General features: G+C 38.5%; 1 protein-coding gene across 2 annotated transcripts in view; it reads right to left on the bottom strand.

Annotated features, from left to right (window-relative positions):
- The window catches only part of numb (NUMB endocytic adaptor protein), a 122167-nt gene that overhangs the window by 78862 nt on the left and 20742 nt on the right, over positions 1-22563 (bottom strand). The window lies entirely within an intron of this gene.

Here is a 22563-nt window from a genome sequence, read left to right as displayed (position 1 = left end):
ATGTACTGAATGCCAATGGAGGCCTATCTGAAGCCTTTCAGAGCCATCAGCTTTCAACTAAAATATCTTCATTTGTGTTCCGAAGATGAACGGAGGTCTTACGGGTGTCGAACGACATGAGGGTGAGTAATTAATGACAGAATTTTCATTTTTGGGTGAACTAACCTTTTAAGGCTTTATATAATGTAAACAAATTAGTTAAATAAAATAAAAAAACCTCACAGTTGTCATGAAGGGTAAAATGAGCCGTATAGACCAAAAGCACAATTTGTAGCAGACTGTAAACATGTTTTATTTCTGCTGTAAAGTTGGGCATTTTAACATGAGGCTCAATGAGATTCTGCTCCTTCTGGAGTCTGTCTCTAGTGGCCAGTCGATGAACTGCAGTTTAAGTCACTTCCGTATTGGCTTCAAGAGAAACTGCGGGAGGTGCCGCTTGGTTGCAATGTCTGGGACTCAGGGTGATGATGTCTCATCAAATGGTTCTGCAGATTTGTAGTATTACTACAGCATTTCACCTCAGCTTTACAAACGTCGACAACGCACCAGAAGCCGCAATTTAAGCACTGAATGAATGAATGAATGAATGAATGAATGAATGAATGAATGAATGAATGAATGAATGAATGAATGAATGACAGGCGCGCCTCTCACTCCTTTGTAACATCGCGCAAGGCCAATAAGAGGGTGACATCTAGTGGAGAAGACTAGTAATTAGATTTACATTAATCTTATGTTTAATGTTAGTGGAAATAAATATGAAAAAAAAAATCGATTTCTGGCCTTTGAGAATCAATTTTGAATCGACCAAATAAAAATAAAAAAGACGATTACCAGTAATCGAAAAATCTATTTTTTTGCCCAGCCCTACCGCGCTCTGATGTAACTCTCATTGTGAATTTCTAATATAAAACACAGGGACTAAAGCACAGAGAAACAACATTCTATCACAATCATGTTCTCATTATAATTAGGGATGGGAATCTTAAGGCACTTAACGATTCGATCCGATTCCGATTCTGGGAGTAACGATCCGATTCCCAAAACGATTCTTAACATAGATTTTTGGTAACTAATTATCCTGCTGTGCAAATACATGAACTTTACATTTTAACCAGAATTGAAGCTAATATGTGTTTTGTTTTTAGTTAGAATATCTGTTTGACAGTATTGCCATATTAAAAATGATTATGAAGATTTCTTTCAATACTTTTATTTTATTAACAAAGTTACATTCAAGATTAACAAGCTCTAATGAAACATGGTAAGCCATACTATTGCAAAGAACAGTTCTCAATTTACAACAAAGTGTGCACATTTTTCAGTTTCTTTAGAACATTTTAACAAGAATGAAAGTAGAGCCACAAAAAATCTTTAAAACACGGGCTAATGCAGAAGAAAAACAACTTTAGCGCTCGCTGAGAAGCCAAATTCAGTGTGTGCATAACATCTCACATGAGAAAACTTGAGCTGCAACAGTCATGTTAGAGACATTTAACCAATCACTCACCAAAACAAGTCTTTGTTCGTTTGAAACATTGTGCAGTAGTTCAGCAATATTCGATAAGTCATTCCAAAAATGATGCCACGGATGTTGGTTTATGTCCCGGCCACCACATCGGAGATCTAGGAGTGTTATTAATCATGGCCAGGAAAGCGCCGTATAGCCTACTTGAGCACCACTTCAATATTTTGGCTCAGAATTTCGTTTGTTGGAAATATTCAATTAATTTAGAAGTGCTTTTGAAATTAAAAACTTTGCATTTAATAAGCAAAATACATTTTTGAAATGGAGAGGCAGCCGCAGCGCAGACACAGAGCGGCCAGAGAAACGGAGGAGCGACTGCTGTAAGCGTTTGAGCAAAACTGCGGAAAAACTGCATAAAACGTGCAGGTGTTGAACCCTCTCACTGGGAAAAGTGTCTCCACGGGTGCGACGCCCCTGAGCAGGTCATAGTTTGTCCATTTTATCTTAAACTAAGCCAATTCACCAGCATACGAACGTTCGCCTATCAACAGGTGGTTCTGTTTGGCCGGTGATCGCGCGCACACCCAGTGGTGAAGTGGCCGTTTGAATTGAACATCGAATCGATTCTGAATTTTTGAGAATCGATTCTGATTCGTTCGATAGCGAATCGCAATGCATCGACCTTTTCTCCCACCCCTAATTATGATGATATGTGTGACAGATAGACGCTGCACATCTTGCACTTAAAGGTGCTCAAAGCGATGTCACACGTTTTTTTTTTTGGCCAAATTTTTTTTTTGTCACATACAGCAAACATCTCCTCGCTATCCGCTAGCTGCCTGTCCTCTGTAGTCCGCCTCAGCTCAACAAACTGCAACAAACACAAACTGGTGCAGTCTGGACCACGAAGCACAACAAACAGTGCTCCAGCCAATAGCCGAAAAGAAGGATTTGGGGGTGGAGATCATTCTTGTCAGCTAACCAATCAAAAAATAGACAAATATATTTTTTTAAGTCAGGGTGATCATTGTTTTCATGATCGATCGTCGCGGTCACGTTCGAGTACTCGATCACTCTTGCCCATCCCTAGTTTGGTTTAGGGTTATTTACTTGTAATAACGCATAATTTACTGTTATTACTATAATAAGCAGCCAACATGTAGGAACGTGCAACTACGTCACCCTAAAATAAACTGTTACCGTCTTTCTTCCATGTTTTAATTTTCACAGTAAACCTCTGTTGTGTAGCACAAAAAATATTACCCACCGTTTTTGATAGGGATGCACGACATTGGATTTTTGCCGATATCCAATATGCCGATATTTTTCAACTCATTCTGGCCGATGCCGATTTCGATACCGATATATGTTTATTTTTTCCATTTGTTTGGAAACCACCATTTTGAGCAAAAAAAAACTTCTTTTTTTTTTCATTCTGGTTTCAGATTTCTGAGGTCTCCTTACTAAAAGGATACTTGTTAAAAATAAATGAATGCTAATTAAGTTCTTTTTTAAAATAACAGTATAATAAAAGCGTAAAAAAAATAATATAATTTTTCACCCCAGACAGATGCAGTTGTAACCTAAATATTTTATTTTTGGATTTAATGTTTGTTCACATGAAGTGGGATCAGTTGATGCTGTATTTAGCTTCAGATAAAAACATTCACAGTTATTTTAGAGCTCCTTGGATTATTTTTCATCATCCATTCCATACAATTTTATTACAGATTAATAAACTGTATGTAAAAGTATTTAATTTACAAGTGTCATGCTTGTGCTTTGACATCATTACTGCTATATTTATTCAGAAAAAGAAGTAATTTCTATTTATTTGTGTATTCTACTTTTTAGGGATGCACCGATATGAACATTTTGGCCGATACCGATAACCGATAATTCTTAATATTTGAAAGCCGATAACCGATATATTGGCCGATAAATCTAAATACAAATTTTAATAAACTCTGAGAGCCTGATTACAAAAACAAAAGGCTCACCATTAAAAGCCATGTCCCAAACACTTCAACATAAATCAAACCTATACACTACAGTAACCTATTTGAACCAGTGTGAGATTCCTTACCTTTTCAAATTAATTTTACACTCCTATGGCCAACATTTTTTTTTTAACACTTTACAATAAGGTTTAATTTTTGTTAGTATTAGTTAACCAACAATGAATGAACAATACTTCAACAGGATTTATTAATTTTAGTTCATGTTAATCTCAACATATTCAGACCCAAAGTTGTGTCTTTTAACATTAGGTATGAACTGTGAATGGACTGTTACAAAACACAAACATTTTATTACTAAAAGAAACAAAGGTTATTGCTCTCTGTTTGTTCATGATAGTTAATGCATTAATAAAATGAGACCTTATTTGTAAAATGTTACCAAAAATTCTATTGTCTAAAAAATAAAAATAATATACCTAAATAATGCAAACAAGTAATTGAACAGCATTACTTAGGCTGCATAATAAAGAATCAGAATGCAAGTGCATGAAATAACCTCCGCACAGACGATAAAGAAATGGTTTTAATCAAACCATATTGTTGATGGAAATGATACGAGAACAATAAAAGTGCTAATTATAAAAAATAATGCTTTGTGTTTTTGAAAAAAAAAAATATGTTTAATATTACAGTAATAGTAAACATCTGTAATATTAGTCTAGTCTATTAGGAATAATGTTGCTGTTTGAGAGCGCGCTGAAGCTGGAGAGAATGAACGAACAACCATAAACTGAAGCGCTTAGAAGTTTAATTAACAACTAAACGCATCATATATGAGAACAATCAGATATTTATTCAAAATAAATATAATATTACAACTTATATTAGCACAAAATCACGCATAGGTGAAGGGTTATAACTCCTGTGGATGCTCTTCCCCTGTTTGAGAGCGTGCTGAAACGTAAGATGATCACCGGTACAGTGAAGCACTGCGGGTTATTGACTTAACAAAACACATCCTATATGACTTTAATCAGATGTTTATACTACAAAAACGTAATATTACGACTTACATATGCTTAAAATGACGCGAATGCACAAGCGAACTTGACTGTGCTGGTCAGAATGCGTTGTTGACGCTTCCCACAACAGCGCGCTGAAAAACAACTAAACCCAGAGAATTCACTACGTTTTATAACAGAAATATTCTCATTGCAGTGTTATGTATAGGACAGTCCCAGTAGTTATTAATGCTGTGCATTTCTGTTTGAAATGCGCGCGCCGGTACAATGAAGTGCTTTACTGCATCGTTAATTAACTCAACCAAACGCATCCTATATGGGATTATATACACAAAATAATAAATATAATATTACAACTTACAATGGCACAAAAGGCTGTGAATGCACAAGCAAACTTGACTGTGCTCGTCATGAAGGTGTAACTCCGTGGGCGCGCGCTGAAGCTAAAGACCGGTACAATGAAGTGCTTTACTGCATCGTTTATTAACTCAACCAAACGCATCCTATATGGGATTATATACACAAAATAATAAATATAATATTACAACTTACAATGGCACAAAAGGCTGTGAATGCACAAGCAAACTTGACTGTGCTCGTCATGAAGGTGTAACTCCGTGGGCGCGCGCTGAAGCTAAAGACCGGTACAATGAAGTGCTTTACTGCATCGTTTATTAACTCAACCAAACGCATCCTATATGGGATTATATATACAAAATAATAAATATAATATTACAACTTACAATGGCACAAAAGGCTGTGAATGCACAGGCGAACTTGACTGTGCTCGTCATGAAGGTGTAACTCCGTGGGCGCACTCTTCCCTCAACAAACGCGCTGAAACACAACGCTCTTTTACAGCCTATTCTATTCTCATTATCATTTTATGTAGATTATAGAAGACTTGCGCTGCACATGTTGCACATAACTGTATTTTCCTTTTCGAAGTGATTCCAAACATATTTAGAGCAATTCAAACCCATCATGGTGGACAGCGCGTCCGTCTCAGCTGAAGGAAATAATACATTATCTATCGGCTTGACTATATCGGTCAAATTTTCTTATTGGACCGATAACGATAACATCAAAAATAATCATTTATCGGCCGATAACGATATGTTGCCGATATATCGTGCATCCCTACTACTTTTCATTTTATTACTGTAACAACAGCGCCTACACTAAATAGGCTGTATATAACATTCTACCGGTCGGGCACTAGGACCTGGAGGAGCTTCAGCTGGGGAGACGCGATTGTGCTTGTTTTGGGCTAGTTTTGTTGTGAAAACCTGGCAATCCTGCGTTGATTCACAAATTCAAGGCAGCATTTAAAAACTGTCAATATATATCACCATACATGCAATGCACTTGCTTGTTTTCACTTGAAGAATGACCACACGGCTGACGTGATCTTATCGCTATAGAAGTCCTTGCACAGCACACGTGAGTTATTGCAGGCGCATATCAACACGTTATCATATCGGCAAGGCATATCGGCATCATTTTTTCATATCGGCCGATGCCGATGCCGATTTTTATATTTTAAGCGTTTATCGGCCGATTCCGATGTCGTGCATCCCTAGTTTTGATAATGCATTTGTATTAAATCATAATCCAGAAAAATTTAAAAAGAAGGACAAGGGCACTGCAAAAACTAAAACGTAAAGTATTGTGGCCTAATGGTTAGAGAATCTCTCAGTGAGAGGTACAGACAGGCCAATTCTTTAGTGTTTCAGTTAAAGGAAATATAAAATAAAATGAAAGACAAATCCATATTTCATATTTCAGCAGTCACCACTCATAGACCAATACAAACTTTAGAAAATATAAAGGAAGGAACAAAATAATAACTGGAGAGAATAATTAAAAATCATTATAATAATATAGAAAGATAAATATTGATTAAGGCTTTGATTATAAATTTAATTAAGAAGGATATATATATATATATATATATATATATTAAATCATATTGAAGCGGCAGTGGATCTCAGAATCCAACCTTTCACTCTTGAGTAGTTATGTTAGCTTATGCAGGTTATGCATTCACTACAAGGCTTAAAGGTCCCATGGCATGGCATTTTTCTATTATTTTATAATGTTTCCTGATGTGTACTTATATTGTTAGTATGACTTTTACATCATAAAATGTCATAATTTAGAAATAAAAGGCATTTTTTCTATACTGCTGTTTGCCCTGTGGCTGAATGCCCTGCTTCAAGAGGCGTGTCTGCTGTGAGACTTCAGTAAAAACGCCCACTGTTGTGATTGGGAATCGGACTTGTAACCGGAAGGTTGCGGGTTCGAGTCTCAGGTCCGGCAGGAATTGTCGGTGGGGGGAGTGAATAACCAGCGCCTCCTCCACCCTCAATACCACGACTGAGGTGACCCTTGAGAGGTGACCCACTGAACCCCCAACTGGTCCCCGGGCGCCACAGCAATATGGCTGGCCACTGCTCCGGGTGTGTGTGTGTGTGTGTGTTCACTACTGTGTGTGTGCACTTGGATGGGTTAAATGCAGAGCACAAATTCCAAGTACATATATATATTTTAATGATAATGATAACTGGATGCCAGTTACTGAAAAAAATGCAATGTAATGATGAGGTTGTGATGCATATTGCTGCATAACGCCTACTGTAGTGAGTCAATGATATTACGTAACAGGAAGCAGTCGAAAAGGAAGTGAAAAGGGGGCTGGGAAGGAAGGGAACCCTCTTTTGGATCTAGAGTGTTGTGTAAGTGCTGGTCCAGCCTTGACAAACAGCCAGTTTTAGAAACGCTGATTACAGCCAAGCAAAGCAAATCTAGTGTATCACAGAAGAGCAGCCAACTGAGAGGACAGAAGGGGTGTCACAGTGTGATAACCTTCACTAGAAATATCACAGACATACAAAACACGAATAACACAAGGAAATTCAATTAGGTGTACAGAGCCCAAATGATATTACTGGTGATATCTGATCAGATTTTTCCATCATTTACTTCTTATCACATTCGGATCACACAGGATGTCATAACAAATTTGTGGTCAAGGCTGATAATTGCAATAAGCCATGTAAAAATCAATTTTCCATCCAAGTATAAAGTAATGAATTAACTGAACAAAGAACTCATAGTCTATGCAGAGCACACTAGAGATCTTCTTGAGTCCACAGATCTGTACCCGACCTAAACTGACCCAGATCACTTCTTACCCGAACCTGACCCTAAAAGAATTTGGGTCTTCTCGGGTCCATTCGGTAAAAGCTCCTTTAGTTTAAAATACCCGAGACCCGACCCGAGTCTGAGGCACTCGTCAAAGTTTTTGACTTGAACCCACTCGGAAGGGCTGCTCGATTATGGCAAAAATCATAATCATGATGATTTTGGTCAATATTTAAATCACGATTATTTAACACGATTATTGGTGGGTGATGATCAGTCATCTTGACCGTATTGCATTTTGACATCAAAACCCTTTCAACTCCAATGTGTGCACTTAAATGTTATTATCGTCTGTTGTTCTGGACGCTAATATAGTTATTATAGTTGTTGTTTATAGTTAAATTATGGGAGCCGAATAACTGCTGTGATTAACGCCTGTAGCCAAAGTGACCACTAAAGTAAATATTAAAGATGGCAACGTCTATCCCACATCACAGCTGACATCCCGTTATGTAATAAACAAGTGCAATCGAGTTTATCCATTAAATCTGAATTGACTGACAGCTCTTCAGTCTTCAGTTTATAACAGAGTGAAGAGCTGACCACAAAACTGATGGGGTTAGATCTGGTGTCAGACGATTAGATCTAAAAGCCTCAGATGACATACCGCTCATATCGCCATCGCTTTGAGTTATCAAAACCCCACATAAAACACACACACGTATGTGTGCTTTATGGGGACTCTATAGGTGTAATGGTTTTTATACTGTACATACTGTATATTCTCTCCCCCTACACTAGCCCTACCCCGAAACTTACCCATCACACACAACTTTTGACGTTTTTGAAAATTCTATTCAAGCCGTTTGTTTTACGTCGTAATAATCATGTCATTAAACACATCCGTGTCCTCAAACCACATATGCCAGAACACACACACATACACAGAAAAGAGTATGTAAAGGGTGGCTCTCGCATTATATGACGTGGCACACAACTACTCGTCCAGTTCTGTTCACATGGCACAGGTTTCACAAACTTGCTCTCAAAATGCATAGTGAATCCCTACAATTGACCTATCGGTAAGCCCCGCCCCCCTTAGTTACTGTTGCTAACTCGGACAAACAAACAGAGTTGCTAACTGCCGTATGTGGCGTTCACACCGGACGCGAATGACGCAAATAAAATCGCGCTATTTGCGTGAAGTTGGACGCTTGAACATTTTGAGTTTACTCGCTTCATTCGCGCATGAAATTCGCTTCATTTGCGTGTGACATTCACTGCACAACAGATGCGAATTCGCGTCATGGGCGGGGCTTCTGCCAGCCGGCTCGTCTCGTTGAGAAATGGCTGACATGGATTGTGTTTACACGCCTTTTTTTGTTAAAATCTACTGTTAATGTGTGACAAAACATAGTTTTAAGACTTTTTCAGTCGATAATGCAGTTGTTTAAAGCTCAAATCTGTGGTTTATTTATATAAAGAGTGCCTATTTGAACATTTTATCTGGCGTTTTCGGAGTTGTGAGCTCCAGTGGATCAGCGGCGGTCAGCGCTCGTTAACGCCGGCGAGAGTAGACTTTCCTCAGCCAGTCCTTCAGCCGTCTGCCGCTGGCTCTGATGCCTCTGTGGTGTCTCGAGCTATGATTCGTCTAGTGTATATGTAACGGGCGATCTTTGGTCTCATGGATCTATAATTTGTTTCCTGGCAAATCGTTTAGGCTGAGGGCAAAGTGAAGTTTCATTACTTATTTATTTTTAGGCTATAACTGTACGTTACAGTTGTAGCCGACTAGCACTGACTTTGAATGTTTGACTGAATTGTTTGCTTTATTTCATGTAGGCTATAGCTTATTATACCTTTTACTTTTTTGTTATTGATCAAACATAAACTTGCATTTAACAAAAAGAGACTGGGTTGTGTTTCATGTCATTTAATGTTATCACAGTTATAATCATATGCACACTTGTCTGAACCAGATATTAATATACAGATTTTCTCCTCATTGTTGTCACTACTAGAGCAAGCTCCTGATTGGTTAACGCGGCGCGAATATCGGCCAAAGTTCAGATTTTTCAACTTGAGCAATTTGCATCATTCGCGCCGCCTCATTTGCGCGAATCGCGCCATTCGCGCCACCTCATTCGCGCAAATAACACCGCAGAATGTCTATTCGCGTCTTTGCATTGACTTAACATGTAAATCACTCGCGCGAATCGCGTCATTCGCGTCCGGTGTGAACGCACCATTACAATGACAGTGTCAGTTTGAAAACCTTACCCCAAGTTGTTTTTGGGCACAGAATGTAGCAGACCCCGTCCACTTAATGGGCAAACTTTACTGATGGTTTATGAAGTTTATTACATCGTTTTTCACTCAAAAAAAAAAAAAAATCACCGTAAGAGTTAAACAAACAAAGCAGAGGTGCGCATTAACGTCTCATTCACAAACTCTCTCTCTCCGTTGTATTATCATTAATATACACAGCAAATTATACAAAAACACTCATACAACTAACAGTAAACAGTAAACAAACACAGACATTATGCCTTTTCGGGGGTGAAAATAAACTTTAAACTTTGTATCTGAAATCAACTCAGATAAACTGCGCGTGAGAGCTCTCCCTTTCACTACCCGTACACTATAATACCCATCAAAATAGGAGTCCCTCCTTAGTAAGACAGACCTTAAACATATCTAAACTCACAGAAATGTATGTGTTTTTGACCTACACTGTTAACGTTCAATGACGTGAGAACAGTTAGTTATTTCGGTTTGTATGTTAGCAGGGACTCACTAACTTTAATCGTAGAAAAAAAAAAAAAAATCCTCTCAGGATACCTGGAATCAGTGTTACAGCACCCCAGATGCATAATTTTACCATTTTTGTAGAATAAACACCATCAAACTGATGAGAGCTTTGGATTTTCCAATGTTTCTCTATGGCACTGAAACCTAAAGATGTCCAAGTTCCGGTCCCAGCGCAACTGATACTCAACTGCCATTGGCTCATCTGCGTTCGAGGGACTTTGAAGTGTCCTAAAAAGTCAAATGTGGTTGTCACTATTGTTTATAACCAAACAGGTCCAAAAAGCTGGTTAAGTGACATACTCGGGTAGGTTTACAGATAAATAAACTGATTTTCTCAACTTTCAGTTACAAAAACCTTGAGGTAACTCTCAAGGCTTGCAAGTAGCTCTCAAGTACCCATATCAACTTTAATTACTCCGGAGCAGGTTACACTTTAGGGTTAGTTTACTTCAGAGGTGTATACGTGCCCTATTGATGACACTCCAGAGGATGTGACAGATTTCACACATTATTACATTATAAACCAATGTTTGTTTTATTTACTCCAAGATATTTATTTTACTCTCTCACACATTGTGAATCAGCATTCAAATTTGTGCGGCACTTCGCCACTATTTAAGTGTCAAATGTGGTGACATCTACATTAATCGGGATGCATTTGAAAACAATGTTTTCATTTTCAAAATGCACTCTGTCTACACCAACCTTTTCAAGCATTTTCCAAAAGTCAACAATGAAACATCAGAAAATGCTGAAATTACTGCGCATGCATAAGATAAGATATAATAAAAGCTCATGAGATTATATCGAGAGATCAGACACAATAAAGTCCTTGTGCTGTTTTTCTCATGCAAAATTTTATTAGCAAAATATCTCTCTACTCTCGGCCGCATCCAGTTTGCTCTCAATTGCCATTCCAAGCATGGCCTAAAACACATTGCTCTCAGCTAAACGGAGTAATAGAATATCTCTGTACTTCACAGATCACACCTCTGACAGACTTTGAATCCTTTGGGTGGCAGTCCAGATGCTTGACCATCAATGACCATTGTGGACTATACAGTACCAAAGATAGGCCATTTATGAGACCAGAGCAGAAAAGCACAACCATTTGCATATCTAAATGAAAGTAAGCGCAGAGGTTTATGGCCGTGCCTGGGTTCAGTGTTATCAGTGAAGGGCAGGCCTGCATACCTTCACTTGACAAAACCATCAGACAGACACGACGACGTGAAATATTAGGAAGTTCACTCAGATTTGCAGTTCCTGTCCTACATCTCAATTTGAATGCAATATCTTGTTTGTCTGCTCAGACTTCAGCACAAAACACAGGTGTGTATAGTTTTATTAAAATCACACATATGCAAATTCTGCTGGGGATTGTAAATGCTTAGTATAGAAATGCAAAGTTTGAAGAATAAGACTGCAGGACATTCCTGCTCTAAGAAGCGAAAAAGTGCAGTTAATAAGTGATGTATTGGAGCGGCCTACCTAAAGAGTTTGTATGATGGAAAGAGTACACTGAACTTTGTCTCAATGCCGTCAGGAAAGATGTTCAAGAAGGAAACTGGAGCATTTGGGATAGAAAGCAGACAGCCTGCAGCCATCTCAGGAAGGTAATGGAGTCTGAGCTAGTACACTAGCACACTCATTCACGCACACTTCCCTGGAAGAGAGGCATACCTCCAACACGAAATTAGAATGCAAGTCAAACTAGTGTAGGGTTTCTTTCTAACAAAGGTCAACCATGTACAACATCCAGGGTCGGCCCTAGCATTTTGGGGGCCGTAAGCAGATTATCAAAAGCCCACGCACAAAGTCATGCAGTCCATGATTGACAGATCAATTCACATGTCCATGTGGTAATTGTGTCAGGCAGGAAATCCAAACATACGCCCATCATTCATTGACCTCAAACAACATTTGAAACAATGACTACGTTTACATGTGCACCAATCATGCAATTATTTCTAATAATCAGAGTATGGTCTTAAGGTCTTATCAATGATGTGTACATGACACAAGCAGAACTCTTTTCATTATTCTGGTTATTTTCGCTAATAAGTATACAGTGGGGAGAACAAGTATTTGATACACTGCCGATTTTGCAGGTTTGCCCACTCACAAAGCATGTAGAAGTCTGTAATTTGTATCATAGGTACACTTCAAATGTGAGAGACGGAATCTAAAACAAAAATCCAGAAAATCACAGTGTATGATTTTTACATAATTAATTTGCATTTTATCGCATGACATAAGTATTTGATCACCTACCAACCAGTAAGAATTACGGCTCTCACAGACCAGTTAGTTTTTCTTTAATGGTTTTCCCTTTAAGAAGCCCTCCTGTTCTCCACTCATTACCTGTATTAACGGCACCTGTTTGAACTCGTTACCTGTATAAAAGACACCTGTCCACACACTCAATCAAACAGACTCCAACCTCTCCACAATGGCCAAGACCAGAGAGCTGTGTAAGGACATCAGGGGACCACAGTCTCAAAGAAAACCATTAGTAGCACACTACGCCGTCATGGATTAAAATCCTGCAGCGCACGCAAGGTCCCCCTGCTCAAGCCAGCGCATGTCCAGGCCCGTCTGAAGTTTGCCAATGACCATCCGGATGATCCAGAGGAGGAATGGGAGAAGGTCATGTGGTCTGATGAGACAAAAATAGAGCTTTTTGGTCTAAACTCCACTCGCCGTGTTTGGAGGAAGAAGAAGGACGAGTACAACCCCAAGAACACCATCCCAACCGTGAAGCATGGAGGTGGAAACATCATTTTTTAGGGATGCTTTTCTGCAAAGGGGGCAGGGCGACTGCACCGTATTGAGGGGAGGATGGATGGGGCCATGTATCGCCAGATCTCAACCTCCTTCCCTCAGTAAGAGCATTGAAGATGGGTCGTGGCTGGGTCTTCCAGCACGACAAGGACCCGAAACACACAGCCAGGGCAACTAAGGAGTGGCTCCGTAAGAAACATCTCAAGGTCCTGGAGTGTCCTAGCCAGTCTCCAGACCTGAACCCAAAAAAACATCTTTGGAGGGAGCTGAAAGTCTGTATTGCCCAGCGACAGCCCCGAAACCTAAAGGATCTGGAGAAGGTCTGCATGGAGGAGTGGGTGAATCCCTGCTGCAGTGTGTGCAAACCTGGTCAAGAACTACAGGAAACGTATGATCTCTGTAATTGCAAACAAAGGTTTCTGTACCAAATATTAAGTTCTGCTTTTCTGATGTATGAAATACTTGTCATGCAATAAAATAACTCACAGTTGAAGAGTACCCATGACTTCTACATGCTTTGTAAGTGGGAAAACCTGCAAAATCGGCAGTGTATCAAATAGATGTTCTCCCCACTGTAGTTATACCTAGGGTTGGGTGCTGAACTTGTTACTTTAAAGGGCATTGACCAAATTACGTTGACGCTACGAGTACCGATTCACATTAAATCAATCAGTGCCAAATTGACATGAGAACGCATCTGGTGAGACGAGTGTCTGTGTATGCTGCTAAAAGACTATTTGAATATGAATACTGCATGTTCTGCTCGTCTACGGTCCTTTTACTTGTTTTTTCATGAAAATAAATTGTTTGTTTGTATATGCTGTCAATCAACATTTCTCGTTTTTAAAATAAGTCTCTTCTGCTCACCAAGGCTGCATTTATTTGATTAAAAATACAGTAAAAACAGTAATATAGTGAAATATTATTATAATGTAAAACAGCTGTTTTCTATGTGAATGTATAGTAAAGTGTAATTTATTCCTGTGATCAAAGCTGAATTTTCAGCATCATTACTCAAGTCTTCACTGTCACATGATCCTTCACAAATCATTCTAAGATTTTTTTGAAAGCTTTCTATTTCAGGGAAATGCTGTTCTTTTGAACCTTCTATTCATCAGAGAATCCTGGTGAAAAGTGAGCATATTCAGCATAAGAGACTACTTTAAAAAAAAAGTACATATCCCAGTCTGAACTGTAGTACTGTAAGGCTTTGAATATTAACACCTGACCACTACCATGGGTGCATCGGCGCAATGCTATTACGCAGCACCTGAAAATAGGCTAACTTCCGTCAACATAACCAACGTGAAAACCTCTCTGTGCTGGGGACTATTTTCAGCCGCTGCGTAATATCATTGCGCCATAACTTTTAATTTTCCGTCGGCCTTAGTACACGATGTAACTACACACATCACAACATGTAAATAGGAAAATGTTGGTGTTATTTTGTCACGTATTGAGCAGTAGGCTAGCTGGAGCCGTTTACCTCCAGTCTTTGTGCTAAGCTAGGCTAGCGATGTGTGTGTCAGACAGAGTTATGCCACACACAGAGATGAGAATGGTATGTATGGACTTATCTAACTCTGGGGAATATGGTGAATAAGCTAAAGTCCCAAAAAGTTGGCATGTTCCTTTAACAAAACCATGCTAATATTGATAATCGTGATATGAAATTTTCATACCGTTTCATCCCTATGCACCACTCAATACCTAAACATGAAGACTGCTCTCTCTGGCTCAGCGGCAATGACCATGCAAGTTTTGAATTTTCACTGTGATCATACTTGTCAAAGGTTTAGCCTAATGGACAGACAAATCGTTGACATTTAGGAATGAGATCATGGGTGTTTGAATCGAGATTGTGATCTCTAGAAGAGACATATTCTCTCAAAAAATATATAACAAAACGCTTTGGTGGATCTCTATTCCTTCAGGGACATGCGTGGAAAAGAAATTAATCACTGCTAAATTATGCACGATGACCCAGTTTCCTCACTCTCAAAACCTTACAAATCTGAAACGGACTCGAAGTGCAAAAGAAGAAAAAGAAAGATTCACAGCTCAAGTGTCAACCGAGGCATTAAAGTTTAAAAGTTATTTGGTTTTATCAGATGATGGAATCTTCCTTCAAATTAATGATGAGTATCTCACATGAGATTTGATTTGATTGAATATCTCACTGCCATTCACACATGCATCACCAACTACTAACATTATACAACACCACATCAAGATACAACATGCCGCCATAATTCAAGATATAATAACTGGGTCAAAACTGAGGCTAGACACAAAACATATCAACAGTAATATGATATATCATAATAACAAGCATCACAAAAACCAGGGGTGTGTACTAGACGTCTTATATTCACCAGTGTATATAGTGTATTTAACTGAAAGGCACAGTTAAATATGGATTCTAAGTTAAACCATCATAGGCATTGAGGGGGACAAGTCCCCTACAATAATTGGAAATGGCCAAAATGTCCCCTCTGATATTTGATATTTTTTAATGCTGCTCTCCATTAGACAGCAGTTTGTTGATAAGATGGCAGATGCAATAATAAAAAAAAATGTTTAGGCTGGTCTGCCTCAGCAGCCAATCAGATCAAAGAAGGCGGGGCTTACTGTTCACTGAAGATGAGTGTGAATTCCAAATGCAACGCTTTTAGCTTTTCCAGTGAAAGAGTGCATTTGTGGTAATAGAAGTAGCTAAACATTTCATATTTGACAGCCGTTTTACACTGGCTACGTTTAACGACCCACAGTAACATAGTGATGCCAACTACTCAACTTTTATTATGTAAATTCGCTATTTTAAATTGAAAATACGCAATATGCAATGATGTCATTCATAACCGAATGTGAGGATACAAGACGTTTTGTTTTTTGCTTTTTTCCCATTTTTTACATATTAGACATGTGTGCATATTTTTTTAAAATAAAATATTATTTGAAAAGAGTTTAAATGGATTACTTTGCAACTATATAGTCTATAATTAGATCAAGAACTTATTTTACCGTTCTTATTTCTTCTTTATTCCCTTAAATCCATTTTAATCATTTAATAGTGTAATTTCTATTGATAAAAACACCCCCCTCAGGAAAAAAAGGAAAAAAACAACAACTTTGGTCTCCCCCAATGTTTAAGACGGCCTTGAAAACACATCATGAGTCCATGTGGTGACAACAAAAAAGTAAAAAAACATTTGAATGCTTTTAAGTGGCGCCAATAAAAATTCCTCTTCTAAAATAACTTCAGATGAATTTGACTTTTTGTGATGCGACTCGCTCGCATGCTGCATTTAAAACCTCATTAAAACATTACAAACCTCAAATGCCATTAAAGTCCATCAGATACAGGGCTCGACATTAAGCCGGTTCACATGCTAGTAAATCTGTCATTCGCTTGTCCGAGTAAAACATTTGCTTGTCCGGAATTTTTGTGTGTGTTGTAAATATAATTTATTCTGAAGCAATATTCTCACCAGTGTTCAATCAGCTTTGACATATTTTAAATCTGCATATTTGAGATATTTTTACCTTTTACAAAGGGAATTTTCCCCCTAATCTTATTAAATATAAGCTACGCTTCAGCTTTCATTTTATATTCTTAAATTTGATCAATAAATTAAATTAGAATAAGACACTGATTGGCTGTTACCAATCAAATTAAATCATTTACACTAAAAAATTACAACTGCTTTAAATAATGTTATGAGATTGTTTTAAATATGTTTGAATATACAAATAAGACATGTTGGAAAGATGAAACTTTACCACCAGTCGGCCGGTGAGTCTTAATGAGTGAGTCATTGAGTCGATTCGTTCAAACGGCTGATTCATTCAAGAATGAGGCAGGCCCGGTCCCAAATGGCACACTTCATGTGCACTTTCGGTCTTGTGGACTTACAATGGCCACTGCGTTCACGTGTCCGTTAAAGGGTTAGTTCACCCAAAAATGAAAATTCTGTCATTAATTACTCACCCTCATGTCGTTGGACACCCGTAAGACCTCCGTTCATATTCGGAACACAAATGAAGATATTTTAGTTGAAAGCTGATGGCTGAGAAAGGCTTCAGACAGGCCTCCATTGGCATTCAGTACATTGACACTTCCAAGATCCATGAAAGGCACTTAAAACGTCGTTACAAAGTCTATCTCACCACAGTGGCTCTACAATAATCATACAATGCGACGACAATAGTTTTTGTGCGCAAAAAAAAATCAAAATAACACCTTTATCCAACTTGTTCTCGACTTCCGTGTGCGCCTCCACGACGCATGCGCGAGAATATGACGCAGATCCGGCGTTCGGACATATGACCCAGAAGCGATTTGTTTACGAGCAGAGGAAGACGCGCGTATCTCAGCTGTTGGATTCTACATTGATCGTGCTTTAGGTCTCGGCGTAGTGCTCAAAATGGGGCTTAAGTGTGTATTTCATCGATTCCCGAACACCGGCGCTACGTCATATTCTCGCGCATGCGTCGTGGAGGCGCACACGGAAGACAAGAACAAGTTGGATAAAGGTGTTATTTTGATTTTTTTTTGCGCACAAAAACTATTGTCGTCGCATTGTATGATTATTGTAGAGCCACTGTGGTGAGATAGACTTTGTAACGACGTTTTAAGTGCCTTTCATGGATCTTGGAAGTGTCAATGTACTGAATGCCAATGGAGGCCTGTGTGAAGCCTTTCTCAGCATCAGCTTTCAACTAAAATATCTTCATTTGTGTTCCGAATATGAACGGAGGTCTTACGGGTGTCCAACGACATGAGGGTGAGTAATTAATGACAGAATTTTCATTTTTGGGTGAACTAACCCTTTAAGTCCACGAGACTGCAGGGTGTCCCATTTGTCATTTAAGGTCTCAGAAGGGTGCTAGCGAGCGCACTCTTTGAGGTCGATATGCGTCCTTGATGCACACTTCTGCCGAGCCCGCACTGGTGTGAGCTACGCAGCGAACTTCTTCCCGACAGTCAAAGCGGCATTACATCATGAAAGTGCGGACTCAGAGGAAGACCGCGAGGGTTTAGGGGGCCATTTGGGACGGGGCCGCAGTCGTTTATGAACAGGTCATTGAATATTTGATCCAACGGATTCATTCAATAACATACTGTTGCTGTGAGATGCGTTATGGTTCTGCTGTGATCTTTGTTTGGAACTTTTCGCTGCTGAAATAGAACAAAAACATTCAATATTGCTTCTAAAATGTAAGTGACTTAATGTTAATAATTGATTATGGAACTGTCAAATGAAATCAGTGTCACATTTTCAATCGTGATGGTATTCAGGAAAACAGCACTCTTGGTAATGTGACGTTGCAACTAGGGATGAAACGGTATGGAAATTTAACATCACGATTATAGTGACCCAAATTATCACGGTTATCAATATTATTTTCTTCAAATGAGATGAAAGTGTTCAAAAAGAACAGATGCACACACTTAAAACATTTCAACAAGTTTTATATTTGAAAATCAACAAACAACAGGGCTCCAGAGTGCGACTAAATGGTCGCATTTTGCGACTAAAATTTGAGAGTGTGCGACTGAATTTTACATCCAGTGGCACATGTGCGACCAGTAAATTTGCCTGCTGTCGGTACTGGAGAAATTAAGAAAATACACTTACTAATTATAATTGATAGACGTTATGGCTGGCAAATTCTATCTTTGCCAGCCGTTTCTATATGAGATTATATTAAACCATTTGTCCGTGATGCATTTTTGCCATTCGCAAATCAGAAGAGAGAGAAAGCGAGCGAGCTCTCACGTGGAGCTACAGCGAACACAACACCACAGTCAGCTTAATGAGTGACGATGGCCAAGAACTAAACACAAGTTTAGTCTGCTTAAACTTTAGGGATGTGCTGTGATATTAATCTAATTTTATTTTCGATTTTGGCTTCCAAGAATTATAAAAAGATGGTATGAGGTAAAACTATTCCTATAGCCGTGTTCCGTCGAGCTCATCCTTCCCTTCACAGCCTTGCGCTGTCATTTCTCCTTAAACCTAAACTAAACGTCAGATTCAGTGATAGTTGTAAACTGCAGTCTCTACTGTTGCTAAACTGCGGGATGTGTTTGATAATAAAGAGCTATTAAATGCACAATAATCCGCGCAAGAGACGCTGTTTCCAACTTCAAGGCGGCTTATGTGTGTGTGTGCTGCGAAATGGACCGGCTTGCACTTAATATTTTAGGCTTCGTGTGCGCGTCTAAACCATCAAATAAACAACAAATAGCCGGTGTCAAAATGACCGGATTGGAGAGTAGTTATTTTAACAGTTTATATCTTAAATGGGCGTAAATAGTTTGGAGAAATAGGAGAATATGATGTTATTAGTTCTACATTTGATCGGTCTTAAAGGGGCAGCGTCTAATAAACTTGCTGACGATTGAGCCATTCATTCGAATCGAACAAAAAGGCAAATAGAAAATATTCACATCTCTTGAATTAATAACTTTAGCTATCAATTTATACAGTGAAACTATGCAGTGTTATTTTACATTTCATTACTTTATTAGATTTCTTTGTAGGTTTGTTCTTTACTGTAATATTAATGTTAGCAGACCTTCCGAATGCCGGCACACTGGTCCATTTACAAATAGATGTTTTATATTTTTGTTCAAACTTTGCGGTTTCTTTTGCTATAGATATTTTACTTTTCAGATTATAAAGCCATGTTAATTATGTTCTTAAATATGTTTTTTTTTATATAATAAAAATAAAATAAAGTATAATAAAAAGAACCGGTAAGAATACTGTTAAAGTACCGGATCGATAAGCAGTATCGGTAAGAGTAGTAATACCATTAAAACCTTAACGATACCCATCCCTATTAGTAATACAGTGGAAATTAGTAGATTTGGTTAGCATGTTGATTTACGGTGTGCGCCCCTAAAATTTCTGGTTGTGCCCCTAAAATTTTAGTTAGGGGCCACTGAGCTCCTAGTGAAACAAGTTAGTCTGGAGCCCTGAACAACAAATAACTAAAGCAGCTCTGTGCACTTTTTTAAGCTGGGATTTCCTTCCTTATAATGGCCGTCGTCAATAGCAATGCATAACGCATAAATAATAATAATTTGTTGTAAATATAATCTCTAATATTATCTCTGTAAATATATTCTCAAGCAATAATCTCATCAGTGTTCAGCAATGCTGCATTTAAATCAGCATATTTTGTGTAAGAGCCCAAATAGTATCCTAGTGAAATAATGCATATCCATTTTTCCATATGATATGACAGTTTATTTTATTAAATATCAAAATGTGTGCATCATACCTGACACCTAAATGATCACTTTACAGTCAGTTTTATGACTGTGATTCTCTTCAAATGCTATTGAAGTTTGAAACGTGTATAACGTTATCAATGTTGTGTGTAACTTTAGAGACGGTCCCTAAATTCGCCAGCGTTATGCCAGTCATATCAGACGCGCTGTGGTTCTGCTGTGTTTTTATTAACCATTTTCGCTGCTGAAATAGAACAAAAACAGTCAACCTCTGTATGATGAATGAATCTCTTGCGTACATCGCACGTTTATCTCTGCTTTGAGTGTAATGTTAGTTTTCAGCGAGTGAGAGCGGCGCGCGCTCTGAACAAAACTGGCTAATCTGAACGCCTCTGATTATGAGACATTCTTGCATTCATAAACTCACTATAAACACGTGTGAGTGGTTCAAATGCGCAACGTGATTATAACAGATGGCTTTTGAGAAGACTATAATAAGTTCAACCGCCAGAGTGGCTAGTGTGTGCAGCCGAAATAAAGTTAACTTACACCCGCAAATGGCGGTTGTTAATGTCAAGCCCTGATTATTACCCCTTAAATGTCACCCTAGTCTTGTCTGAATTTGTTCGTTCGCTTCACGTTATTATTTCCCAGACGTAGTTTTGGTATTGAGGTCAAAGTCCACTTGCCTTGCGTTCGTAGTTTTGAAGTGTTCCCCCTATTACAGTGACTTTCTTCTGGCATGTTCTGCAGACAGGGAGACCATCTTCGATTAAGTTTCCAAAACGCCTCAGATTTGGTTCTTTTAGAGGCTGAACAATCCCCAGAGTGCTGTCACTGCCTTCTGCCATTTCTTCACGAGTTTTCACAATCATGATAATCACACGCGGTTTTAATGATAATTCAATTTTATACGATATTACTAACCGTCACTAAATTTGATCGTGGTTTATCGTGAAACCGATAATCGTTTCATCCCTAGTTGCAACTGTATCATGTTATAAATATAAAAACTCCACATTTTTACTGAGAGGCTGTGCGAGCGTCAACAGCACAACCTTGTTACCGTCAGTAGGTACATTATAAATTATTATCCACTGTCAATCGCCACTTACAATAAACGAATGCAGAATCATTCTTGCATTTTGGAGATTCCCTAGTTATTTTTTGTTATTGACGTTTTAACCAGGATACTTGTCCAGTCGGGCAATTAAAATTCTTTCACTTGCCCCTTCAAAAAATCCACTTGTCCCGGGCAAGCGTTGATGTCAAGCCCTGAGATATATTACCCAATATCCACACTACTCTAAACAGTGAAAGCGGCACCAAACTCTCCTGATATATGAAGGTAGAGAGTGGACGCACGCTTGCTCAAAGATATCAACAGTCTCACTCCTAATAGTAGCATACGAGCCCCACGTCTCTTATTAAAACAGCAGAGAAAGTCAAGAGGCAGGCCGCCTGGCCCATCACACAAAGGTTATGTTGATGATCTTAAGGGAGCTCAAGCAGGTCTTGTCAGAGTAAACTGCAGGTTTGTTAAATGCCCTACTGAAACCAGAGCCTCTCTGATGGCTGTACTCATGTTTTATTCAGGCTCTGCCAGTCCAGCAACAAATACATCTGAAACCTGTGACTAAAATCACATAAACAATCCATCTGACTGAAACCAGCAAGACATTCTTGCTCCAATGAGCAAAATAAAATGACAAAAGACCATTCAGTCGATTGAAAAGCCTAATATTCTAATTGTACATGAGTGAATTTTACAAATACAGTCAGGAACATGATTTAAGGAAATAAAGCATATTTGTACCTTTAGGATGTAAAAAAAAAAAAAAAAAAAAAACTATATATTTGGGGAGAAATGTGCTTAAAGGGTTAGTTCACCCAAAAATGAAAATTCTGTCAGTAATTACTCACCCTCATGTTGTTCCAACCATGTAAGACCTTCGTTCATCTTCGGAACATAATTTAGTATATTTTTGATGAAATCTTGAGAGCTGTCTCACTCCTCCATAGGCTTTCAGAGGGACTGAAACTTGATGGCCCAGAATAGTAAGTAAAAACGTCATTTAAGGAGTCCAAATGACTACAGTGGCTCTGTATTAAGTCTATCATGCG

This window comes from Gobio gobio, assembly GCF_949357685.1.
Source record: "Gobio gobio genome assembly, chromosome: 13".
Classification (NCBI taxonomy): Eukaryota; Metazoa; Chordata; class Actinopteri; order Cypriniformes; family Gobionidae; genus Gobio; species Gobio gobio.
Note: the sequence above shows the minus strand (reverse complement) of the source record. Positions and strands in the feature narration are given on the sequence as shown.